Source organism: Stigmatopora argus, chromosome 21 (assembly GCF_051989625.1).
Source record: "Stigmatopora argus isolate UIUO_Sarg chromosome 21, RoL_Sarg_1.0, whole genome shotgun sequence".
Taxonomy (NCBI): domain Eukaryota; kingdom Metazoa; phylum Chordata; class Actinopteri; order Syngnathiformes; family Syngnathidae; genus Stigmatopora; species Stigmatopora argus.
Genome location: NC_135407.1, coordinates 1167501 through 1179703, shown reverse-complemented (window position 1 = coordinate 1179703; position 12203 = coordinate 1167501). Strand labels below are relative to the sequence as shown.

Sequence of the window (12203 nt, the reverse complement as noted above, 5' to 3'; positions counted from 1 at the left end):
CAAGGATAGGACTCCAAAGTGCAGATAGACACTATAGAAATGGGATGAATGTCTCAGACTCACAGCCATACAATACAATACATCAGGGGTAGGGAACCTATGGCTCGGGAGCCATATGTGGCTCTTTCTATGGGTGCATATGGCTCTTCACTAATCTGTGAAGTAAAATATGGAAATCACTGGTGAGAGAGCTGAGTCCCGTGCATAATATAATTGATACTGATTTATTAGCAACAGCATAACAATGTTGTCAAAAGAATTCAGAGACCTTTTGTACTTTAAAAGTGGTGAAATGACAAAAAAACATCACATTTTCATGTATTTTTACCTTTCAATTCTGAAAATGGCTCTCAAGAAATAACATTACAAAATATGAATTGTTTATGGCTCTCTCTGTCAAAAAGCTTCCCGACCCCTGCCCTAAAGGAATTGCTTTCTTTCTTTCTTGTGTCTGTTTCTCTCACATAGTGTGTGTGTGTGTGTGTGTGTCCAGTTAACCCACAAAGAGACTAAAATGAACTCCTTGGAGTCCCACACTCCGTAAATAGACCAGCCCACACCCACTTAGCGTTTTTTTTTTTTTTTTTTTTTAGATGTGCCCGGGCGTGGAAGCAGAGCTGGCACGGCTGCCACGCGCATGCAGTATAAGTTCAAACGCGTGTGGCGGGCGGGGGGCATAGATCAATAAATAAATAAACGACTAGTAGTCTAAAGTTGGAAGGTTGTGGCTTGAGCTAATTGATGGGTGACTGAGCCCACAAAAGGGGTGTGGAAGGCAATTGTGTGCAGTGAGTGTGCGTTTATGTACACGTGAGAGAAAGTGTGTGTGTGTGTGTTTGTGCGAGAGAGAAAGTGTGTACGTGTGAGCAAGCGTAAGCGTGTATGTTGTGCATTGTCTATTACAGTGGTACCTCGAGATACGAGCTTAATGCGTTCCGGGACTGAGCCCGTATGTCGATTTACTCGTAACTCAAATGAACGTTTCCCATAGAAATGAACTAAAAAGAAATTAATTCGTTCCGACCAAACTAGGATATTGGATTGAAAAAACATTTATATTTGTTCTAATTCGCCATCTATTATCAAAGTAACAAATAACAAGTGGTTTAATAGTACTAAAATGTGTTTAATAGTACTAAAATATGACGGATTTCGCGGAGAGGAGGGGAGGTTGGGGAGCCTTGTTGCACGGTAATGCGCTCGTAACATAACAAACATTTAAATGAACTTGGATTAGGATGCAGACACACTCAAAAATAAGTTGAATCTAACCTTAAATTAAACTTAATTCTAATTTTGTTTTTAATTTTGATACCTTCTTGGCTCTATTTGCCCCGCCTCCACCCTGACTTTCAGATGCAACCTATCGAGGGTTGTTTGCTGTTATCTTCCCTTCAAAATATTCCCAAAATGATGCACACAAATGTCCTCACAATAGGATAACGCATGACCACTTGCCGACGAGAAGTAGTATACTCCTCTCGTATTATCGAGCAAGCTCCGCCATTCTGCACTGACTAACAGGGGAAAAAAACACGCGGAGGGGAAAGAGAGAGAGCGAGAGAGACTTTTTGCACGGCAATGCGCTCGTAACATAACATAAACAAATTTAAACGAACTTGGATTACGATGCAGACACACTCAAAAATGAGTTTAATCTAACCTTACACTAAACTAAATTCTATTTTTGTTTTAAATTTTGATACCTTTCTTCTCCCGGGTTGGCTCTATTTGCCCTGCCTCCCCTCTGACTTTCAGATGCAACTTATCGAGAGTTGTTTGCTTTTGTATTCCCTTCAAAATATTCCCAAAATGATGCAGAAAAATGTCCTCACAATAGGATATCGTACGACCACTTGCCAACGAGAAGTAGTATATACGCCATTCGCACTGACTAACGGGAAATAAACACTGAAAAAATGCAACGCTCCGCCCAGTGCTGGCAGAGACATTACACGAGGGAGTTGCGGGGAGAAAGACAGTGGCCATGATGTTCTTATGAGCAGCATCTCGCATCCGCTGTCTGCTCGTATATCAAAATTTGTCTCGTATCTCAAGATAAATATTTGCTCCAAATTTTACTCCTATCTCCAATTGTGGGGGCACTCGTATGTCGAGGTATTACTGCATTTAATCTACATAGGTTGTAGACTCGTTACATGTTAGTGGAACTGGAAAGGGAGGGCCGCTTGGCACTTGTCTATGGGAGGAGATGGGGGCAGACAGCTGGCTGAGCAAGTGTGTGTAGTGTGTCCATTTCAGTCACAGTGACTCCTTTGTTCCCGCTCACTTGCGACAGTCATGATAGTTGTCAGCTCATCCCTCAGGAGAGCAATCCTTTGACGGCCTTTAGTATGGCCTCTACCCCCAAATAGATCAGCTCCACAAGCCAGTTTGATGTAATAACTTGCTATTAGGTGGGCATGTCTATTATCAGATCACGTACAAAAGGACTCAAGGAACCATGGCTGAAAAGACACTGGGAGACAATTGTTTTGATTTCAAGCAATTGTTTTGGCTCTATTGTTTTAACCCGAAAGAGCGTGGACAACCGTTCACGGATGGTAAAGCGCTACGTTATGCACGGTCCATTTTATTGTGGTTTTGTTGAATCCTCAAAATAAAAATGACATCAAAAATCAGATTTCTTTATTTCATTTCTTAAATTTCCTCCAAGCAACGAAACCTAATTCACTACTAATGTAATGAAGTTAAACCATTGTACAACAGAGCAGTTGCGTGGTACGTCGTTCTCTACAAAATGCACTGCAGGGAAAATACACATTTAATCATGAATGTTTTTGTAGCCAACTTAGTTATTTTGGTAGTAAGCTAATAAAGATACATACAGCAAACAACTCTTGATAGGTTGCATCGGAAAGTCAGGGTGGAGGCGGGGCAAATAGAGCCAACCCGGGAGAAGAAACGTATAAAAATTTAAAACAAAATTAGAATTAAGTTTAGCATAAGGTTAGATTAAACTTATTTTTCAGTGTCTGCATCGTCATCCAAGTTCATTTAAATTTGTTTATCTTATGTTACGAGCGCGTTGCCGTGCAAAAAGTCCCCCACCCTCTCCCCTCCGCAAAATCCATCTAATTTTAGTACTATTAAACACATTTTAGTACTATTAAACCACTAGTTATTTGTTACTTTGTTAATAGATGGCGAATTAGAACGAATAAAAATGTTTTTCCAATCCAATATCCTGTTTTTGGTGTTTTTTCAGAGGGTTGGAACAAATTCATTTGTTTTGAGTTCATTTCTATGGGAAACGTTCATTTGAGTTACGAGTAAATCGACATACGAGCTCAGTCCCGGAAAGAATTAAGCTCGTATCTCGAGGTACCGTTGTATAAGGATGAGTTGATAATTGTCTTTTTCTCTCACTGCTCAATTTAAACTACATCTTATAGAGGAAAAGCCAACTCGAAATTGCGAGAAAGTTGCGTTTCCTAGTGGGCGTGGGTGGAGCATGGCGGCCAATCTTGATGAATCCCCATAAACTAGGTCACAAGCCTTCGCTAATGACTTCGCCGCTTGCGGGCCCGCCCGTTCGCCTGAGTTATAGTTTAATAAGTCGAGTAATTGTCCGCTGTGGTCAAGAGTCTGTAGTAAAGCCAGTTCATCACAATCAGCTGGGAGAGAGAACGCTTCTGCTTACCTTTTATTAAACCTTCTCCTTTTGTGTGAGTGGGCTCACGTGGGCTTTTATAGCTCATCTTATTGTTCACTTAACGCTTTACCATCCTACCGCAAAAAGGGTGGTATTCACCTAGAATAAATAGATCCAAGCATAAAGTTGTGCCTTATAGTAATGGATAGTTAAAATGTGGGCTTTTGTTTGGTTAATTGGGGATCTTAAGCCCATTTGTTAAGCCTTAGCATATGCATACCTGTCAACCTCTGCCGATAACTGCCCTTATAAATGATTATGATTCCCCTTACAAACCCCCCAAAAACCTTACAAACACCGTACGACTCGTACGGTGTTTGTAAGGTTTTTGGGGGGGTTTGTAAGGGGAATCATAATCATTTATAAGGGCAGTTATCGGCAGAGGTTGACAGGTATGCATATGTTAGTCTTATTTTTTTTAGAGTTTTAGGTGTATTTCTGGAGCCAACTTTGTTTCTTGTGTCGTGTCCGGAACCTTTAGTTCAAGTAGGACGAGTAAAAATAGGCACAAATCAATCCCAAATGTTCCCTCCCTGCTCTTTTGCATCCCAGCATAGGCTGGAGCACAAAGTTGGCAGGGGGGGGATGGATGGGATGTGGCAGAGGAAAGCTTGGCCACGATGACTGGCAGGTTGGCACTCGGCAGGAAGGTTCATTTAGAAAAACATACTGGTGGCCCCGTTTTTCTACGCCTCGACACAGTTTGGAAGCTATGACGATGATGATGATATGACCTTTGGGTTATGACATGCTTCAGTGGGCAAAGTAATCCTCTGAGCTGCGGAATTTAGCAAAGTAGAGACTCCAATCAGAGATTTTCATGCACCCTCACAGAGATGCCATACCTGGCCAGCACAGATTTCTCTGTCAAAATTTTATTGGTGTGTCCCTTGTGACCTGTACAATCAGGCTAATGTGTATAGGGACAAGTTTGCTTCCCATGTTCGGTTAAATAAACTTTATGTTGCTTTGTTGTTTCAGTTTGTCACATTTCTTTGTTAGGTCGCTTCGTTAAAGATGCTAGGAAATGGTGACCACGTTCAAGTAGAAAAGAAATTTGGCACTCAATTCTGGAGCTTTCTACCATTTCATAGTTATTCCACCCAAAACAATCTATCAGGGAATAGCCAGTTTATTTTCAGCAATTCTGGTTGTGACATCACAACCAGAATTGATAATGTCTAGCGTTTTTGTACTGCGCTAGCTAGTACATGTTGACATAATGACAGAATGGTCACACAGCAGCGAGCCTATTCTGAATGGGATATTATCTTTTGTTTAGAGATGTTTGATTGTCGGGGCCAAGGCAGTTGAGAAAGGAATGCTCATCAGGATCTAATTTCATTATTAGGCCTTTTCTGTCACTTATTTTAAGATGGATTCATGTTTGAAATATGGTCTGCTATCATTTTAAATTCACTTGTAGTATTTCATAGAAGCTTTAAATTGGTTTATTAGGTTGCTTCTATGTATTGATTCATAACATAGAATCGTTATGTTGCATTGTTACGTTATCAATTCATTATGGTAACTTTTTTACACTTCATCGTATTGCTTTTTTATGTTACTCAGTTTCGCCATTTTATTAAGTTTCTTCTCTGAGAAGCTCAGTTTTGTCGTTTCTCTGTGCCGCCATTGGGCTGCATCATTTAGAAACACTGCAGCGTCTTTGCATGTGAAGTTATTACTGTCAAAAACATAATTTCATCACTTCATTCGGTTACTACGTCACTTTAAACGTCTATTTGATACATATTTTCAATGCCGTGCGTCATTTAGAAGCATTACTATGCATCAACCAGTTGAGTCGTGTGGTTGGAAGGCTTTGTAGAATCGCTTGGCTGAGAAGAATTATGGTCATTTTGTTGCATTCGATTCATTCAAATTTCATTCCAATGTTGGGAAGCTTCATCCAACCCATTTTTTTATAATACCAAACATTAGTCGTGAACTGTTGCACTTATCTCTGAATGTTTACGCCTTTCTCCAAACCATGACAGACCCCACGAAACGTTAAACATTTGACTTCCTCGAAAGATCTTCAGTGTGCTTTAACTGATTTTATTAATGATGCAAAGTGACTAGCAGCTAGTTAATACGTGCCATTTGCACCATTGAGGCTAAAAGCCTTTTAGTTGGCCACCTGTTGATTTCAAGGATGCCCCAATGTTGACCTTGTCCTAGAAATGCTTTACTGCTGGGAAAACCAGCAGCTTAAGTGACCTATCTTGTCTACTTTTGGAGTAGAAATTTCCTGACCCGGGATGACCGGTCGTTCACGTCCCATTTAACGCCACGGCGCGTATGCCAACTTGCCACAAGCGTGTGCAGTTAAGCTCTTGAGGTTTAAAAACAAAACGAAAAAAACATTAAAATAAAGCTTTCAACCCATTGGTGCATTGTTTGCCTCTAAGCTTTAAAGTCAGATGAGTCGCAAATAACACTAATGAAATCCTCAATTTGGGAGGTTTAGTTTTCCATAATGTGGCTTAAACATCAGATGAATAATTCCCTTGTTATCATTCATACAAAATCAATTATTTAAAAATGTTTGGATTCTTAATTGAGAATGTTTTCTCTTCAAATATACTATGTTATTGGTACTCGTTTATGACATTGCTCATGTTGTGACACTCAAAATCTAGGTTTTATTTGACTAAATTCCCCAGTTGGTAGGGTAATACTACATTGTGACTATTTATTTCATTAAAAAAATATTGAATTAAAATTCCAAAGCCACGGTATTTGCATTAAAAAGTGTTATTTGTATTAAAAAGTGTTATAGAGCAATGTGGTGCATCCTCAGCATAAAGATCTTTTTAACAAGGTGCGTGTGTACATGCAAGTGTTGCTGCGGGCCAAGAAACATTACGTTTATGAAATGAGCCAAACTTTGCCTTTAGCTACGGTGTTGTTCTTGCATAAAGGCAGCAGTTTCTATTCCGGGAGACACGCCACCTCATCCTGAAGATGGAGGCGCGTCTTCCTCACTTGTCATCAACTGCCTCTTAATTAACACGGCCAAACGCCGCTGTCTTAATACATCGTGGAGAATGTGATTATCTGGTTAAAGAATTGAAGAAAAGATAGGATGTTGTCAAAGATTCCGTTTTTGTTCTTCTGTTCTGTCGCACCGCTTTGCTCCAAACCACAGTTGCGCTACAATTTCAGGCTGCTAGGTTCTGAAGTTTCATTGGTTTGATGTTGCATTGTATTGCCTCACGTCGATTGACTTTGGTCTTTTTACGCTAAATACTTTGTTTTTATGCGTTCATATTGGCCCGTAGAAAATTATATTCATCTTAAATGCTGTTGCACTTCTCAGCTTCTAGAGTATTATAGACTTTACTATTTATTTATGTCTAAAATGTCTTTTGCTGTGTCTGCATTCTCACCCTCTTGCTACTACGATAGTGAATTTCCCGAATACGGTATGTATAAAGTTATCTAATCTAAATGGAGGTACTCACTGAAACAATGCATACGTTTTCAGTCATTTAAATACAGTGGTACCTCGACATACGAGCAATTTGAGATACGAGTAAAATTTCGGGCAAATATTTATCTTGCGATACGAGACACATTTTGATATACGAGCAGACAGCGGACGCAAGAGGCTGCTCATAAAAACATCATGGCCACCGTTTTTCTGGTCGCAACTCCCTCGTGTAATGTCTCTACGAGCACTGGGCGGAGCGTTGCATTTTTTCAGTGTTTTTTCTCCCCATTAGTCAGTGCAGAATGGCGGAGCTTGCTCGATAATATGAGAGGAGTATATACTACTTCTTGTTGGCAAGTGGTCGTGCGTTATCCTATTGTGAGGACATGTGTGCATCATTTTGGGAATATTTTGAAGGGAATACAAAAGCAAATAACCTTCGATAGGTTGCATCTGAAAGTCAGGGCGGAGGCGGGGCAAATAGAGCCAGAAAGGTATCAAAATGTCAAACAAAATTAGAATTAAGTTTAGTGTAAGGTTAGATTGCATTTATTTTTGAGTGTGTCTGCATCGTCATCCAAGTTCATTTAAATTTGTTTGTTATGTTACGAGCGCATTGCCGTGCAAAAAGTCTAAAGTATATTTGATATACTGCAAAGACACCTCTCAGTGATGGTGCTATGATGGCGATGAGCTTTTATTGATTTTTACCCTGTGCATGCTTTGCCTGGTTACACAATGTGGAAACTAGAGCGAGTCATAATGACCCGCTTCCTTTTCGTCTAATTCCCCCCTCCTAAATGCAGGCCTCGTTTGCAAAGCAGTGTTTTTTGGTGCTAAAGTTAGCCAACGCGTAGTTGTTGCGTCCACTCACGCTAATGCTGGGGGTGTGAGAGGATGTTGCTTTATGATGGAGGTGGTTTTCCCTTCTTTTGTGAATGAAGAATGCAACACACACATCCAGAGACGGTCAGACAATAGAACTATAGACCTGTTTCCATGACTTCCTTCTCCGCCCATCCAAAAAGAACCATTCATCCCAGCCTTGGTCACGTGATCTGTTTTTTTGGGGTGTGTGGTCTTTAGCCCACTCCACCCATTCTGACACACCATCATGGGAGCCTGTGAACTTTTTCAGGGTGGAGAATCCTTTGAAGCGTGGCCTCCATCATTGTTGTTCCAATGATCAGTGAGTGGAAGTGCTGGCAGTGGGGGGCTCGGGGCTTGGGGGGGTTATGTAGAGTAAATGAGAGCGTGGGTTACAAGGGGAGTTCCTGCTGGGCAAAACATAATTAGTTTCCTAACCACTGCTAAAATGCCAAATAATTTATCGAACACCGTGTTTTTTCAGCATTATTTTGTGTGGTGGTTGATGGTTATTCTTTTTATTATTAGATTTAACTTAATGTATTCGAAGGTTATCTTTGGTGGTCGTAAGTAAAATATATTTTATATTTAAAAAACCCCTTCAATAGTGTTTTTTTGGTATTTAATTCAGTGCTGGACATTGACAATGATAGACGTGTAATTCATTTAAAATGACAAAGATGCCTTCAAATGCAACTCAAAAGTAACATTGATTGCGCTAGATGTCCGTTTTTACGAAAAAGTTTGGATGCTAGAATGTCAGATGTAACTGGCATCCAATATGTGAACAACAAAGTACTACAAAATTAAGCAGGGTCTATTCCAACTTCTCAAAAATATTGCAGTTTCGCAGTGTTTTTTTTTAACCCTTGCGAGATTTTCAATTAACTCATTGGCAGCCAGTAACGGCGCTAGACGTCCATTTCATTTTAACTTTCAGATGCCGCTCCCAATCCAAATAGAAAAAATGTATATTGTACAGCAGCCAACAAATTAAATATCCATACTTGTTTAGCTGGGAAAACATTGAAATAATGAATTGCTTTTCTTTTCTTGTGTATGCAGGCAAACAAAATTCTGCGTCGTCTTTAATCTGTCATTTTGTCAAATTGCATGCTGTATTTTACAAGATTCATTGATGGTGGTAATGATTTCCTCTGTTGCTTTAACAGGAAGGCAACAGGGCTCTACAATTCATAATTCATAAGCTTTGAGTCCGCTGCCCCAGATGACACATCATCTGCCAGACGGCACTGACGGGATTTCATTGACACCCCCGTACAGCCATAGTTTCTAATAGCCCCCCCTTCCAACACACACACACACACACTCACATTACCAGTTCTTAAGACTCCACCCAGGAACAAATAAACAAAAAATGACAGACTGTCAAACCCCCATACTTGCTCAAAGATGCCATTTAAGGAGTAAAGCGGTATTACATAGTTGTCTGGGACTCCTTTGTCCCTTCACTGTCCCCGATTCTTATGTCAAATATTTATGGTGGCCCGAGGGGAGCACCTTAACAGAAGAGTCTTTAAGTAATTAATGGGGTCGCAACCCTGGCAGGAAGGCTGTAATCAGCCCTGTCACAGGTCGCTTAATGGCTGCTTTTTGTTCCGTTACAGCTATCGACCGCTTTTTATTCGTTTGAAGGTCAAATAAAGGTCGCGCCGGAGGTAATGTAGGCTAATGTTTGTAAAAAGCACCGACTCTGACGGTGGTCCGGATCAATATATGATGCAGGAGGACACATTTGGATGTCGTTATGGCACTTTGCTTAGCTGATACATGTGCTAATAGTTGCTAATGGGAGTCAAGTGGTCATCTGTGCAACTGGTTATTGATTTGAACGAGAGAACTTCAAAAGAGAAGTTATGCAAATGGATGACAATATGGGACAAATTACTACATGAAGTTTGAAACTTTGTTACAACGTGTCCTTCAGCCAAGCATATGTCAGTACTTAATTCAGATTTTTTCTTCAACCATTGATCTCAATATTTCCGGCACTTCAAGATAGTTTTTCCAACAGTTTGTTAGGATTTATTGATATATCCAGTGAGAATATCCATTTTTGTAATCAGTAATTTAAATTATACAGTATGTTGATTACTTATTTATTGATTTCTTTGTGCATTTCAGGGTGAAGCTTTAAATTGCATTATACTTGTATAATGACAATAAAGGCATTCAATTCATTGATGCAAAAAATCAATTTCCGATAAAATACGAAAAATCCCCTTCCCCCATTTTCAACATTTTCGGATGACTACAAATTTGAAAGTCTCCACTCGCTCCGTCGGAATTCCAGGACGAGTTCTCTGGTTTTGGAAACGTTCAGCGCCAAGTTGTTGAGTCCCAGAACATCTTCTCTGTAGACGTCTCATTCCCACCATTTATTCGGATTTCTGGTTACGTGATTAGACTGCCCTAATTGTAATAACAAGAAAAGAGAGTGACTTCATAAGCTAGTCTTCCAACCTCTATCTCATTCTAATTCTATAGAGGGATCTGAAACTGGGAAGTTCCAAACACCAGCATCAAAACCATCATGACGTGAAGATTTTCTGCATAGAGGAGCAGACTAAAATGACTCACGATATGGTCCAACCTTGTAACTACAGGAAACTGCTAACTGGCAGACAGCAAGGGTTATTTCCCCTCATTGAATGAAAAAAACCCAAAACATATTATCCCAATTGGAAAAAAAAGAAAAGAGAAAACAATTTCTATCACTGTCAATGACAAATTCAGACACATTCCATCTGTATCTTTGTTTCATAATCAACGGGGATCTCGTTTTTTGTATGTCATGTCAACATTTGGGCTCCATGGCAGCCGACATATTTGCAGCATGAGCTCAATGAACAGGATGTTAATTGACATTTTTTTTCCGGTCTCTAGACTGTCGTCGCGCTTCCTTCTCTACCTCACTCGTCGTTTGCGTGCCACGCTGATTCGTTTCCTCTTTTCTTGGCAAACGCCTACTTCCTCTCTCTTGTGGACCGTTGGACGCAAGCGTGACAAAATGGTGATGGCAAACAATTTAGATTCTTTAAAGATTTGTGCTCCAGAGAACTTTTGGGGTTGCTCGAACAGTTTGGAATAGATCGGGATCTGCTAGAGGTGAGTCCATTTGCTGTCTTAGCTTCCAAAAGCAAATTCAGTCCTTGGAAAATGCTTATTTTATGACCAAAACAAGTCCTAATTATTTGCCCCTCTAAAAATTTGATATCGGAGGAAAAAAAGTTCATAAAAAATGATAACACTTTATGATAACACTTTATGATAACACACAGAAATTTACAATCTAAAGTGAGGAGGGGAAAAATTAATTCCCACAGGAAAAAAATGCCACACTATTGACATTACATTAGAAAAAAAGGAATACATGAGGGCAAAAAATGCAAAGAAAACTGTTAACATTTTAAAACAAATTTTAAAAGAATATTTACAACTGCCACAATTTAATGAACAGGAACATTTTAACTGTTTTGAAATGAATTTCGGCCCAAAAAGGTTAATTTTACCAGTACTTTTACGAAAAATTTCAAGAATTTTGGGTGAAAAGGCTAAATTAAATGAAAACAAAGTTTTCCCACAGTCATAACTCAGAACGCTTTTATCTCAAATCATCTTCCCTCAATGAAATTAATAGAATGGCCATACATTTGCTCTCATTTTGTATTTTATTTTAAATAAATCATTGCTTGTTGACGGCACTAGAAGTCCTAACCATTTAGACTGGGTGGGTTGGCAGCGATCGTTATAATGTGTAACAACTGTCAACCAATGAGTTAACACCTGATTTCATGGAAATATAAGATCACATTTTTAATGTGGATCATAAATTCCTGAAAGAATTTAGTGAAAATAGTTAACACCTTTAAACCTGTTTATTTCACAAGAACAAAAAGAGAAAACCTCCCAATATTAACACCATCTTCCACTTAAGACATGTTGTAGAACGCGCATTTGATGCGCGTTGTAGAAATGCGCCGTCAGCTTGCAATAAAGTCAAAAGTGGAAAGTTTCCTTGTGGTAAACGGACTGGCTAGGCCAAGTCTTGTAAATACTCTGGCTTCTAGTTCCGACAATTGTTCCCGCCGGCCAGCTGGAACGCTCACCGGGTCGTGTTTGCGGTTCTGAGAGTCTCGCAAGAGTTTCTTGCTTGTGTGTGTGTGAGTACTTTTTCTTGACAGGATATCCTGCTTACAG

General features: G+C 39.7%; 1 protein-coding gene across 5 annotated transcripts in view; it reads left to right on the top strand.

Moving 5' to 3' along the window:
- The window catches only part of elmo1 (engulfment and cell motility 1 (ced-12 homolog, C. elegans)), a 69038-nt gene that overhangs the window by 9212 nt on the left and 47623 nt on the right, over positions 1-12203 (top strand). Inside the window, exon 1 of one of the 5 annotated variants that reach the window (XM_077590513.1) lies at positions 10985-11111. The exons of the other annotated variants lie outside the window; for them this stretch is intronic. The gene's annotated coding sequence lies outside the window, so the exon portion shown is untranslated. Of the gene's footprint in view, positions 1-10984; positions 11112-12203 lie in introns of those variants that run through there. 5 annotated transcript variants of the gene reach the window in all.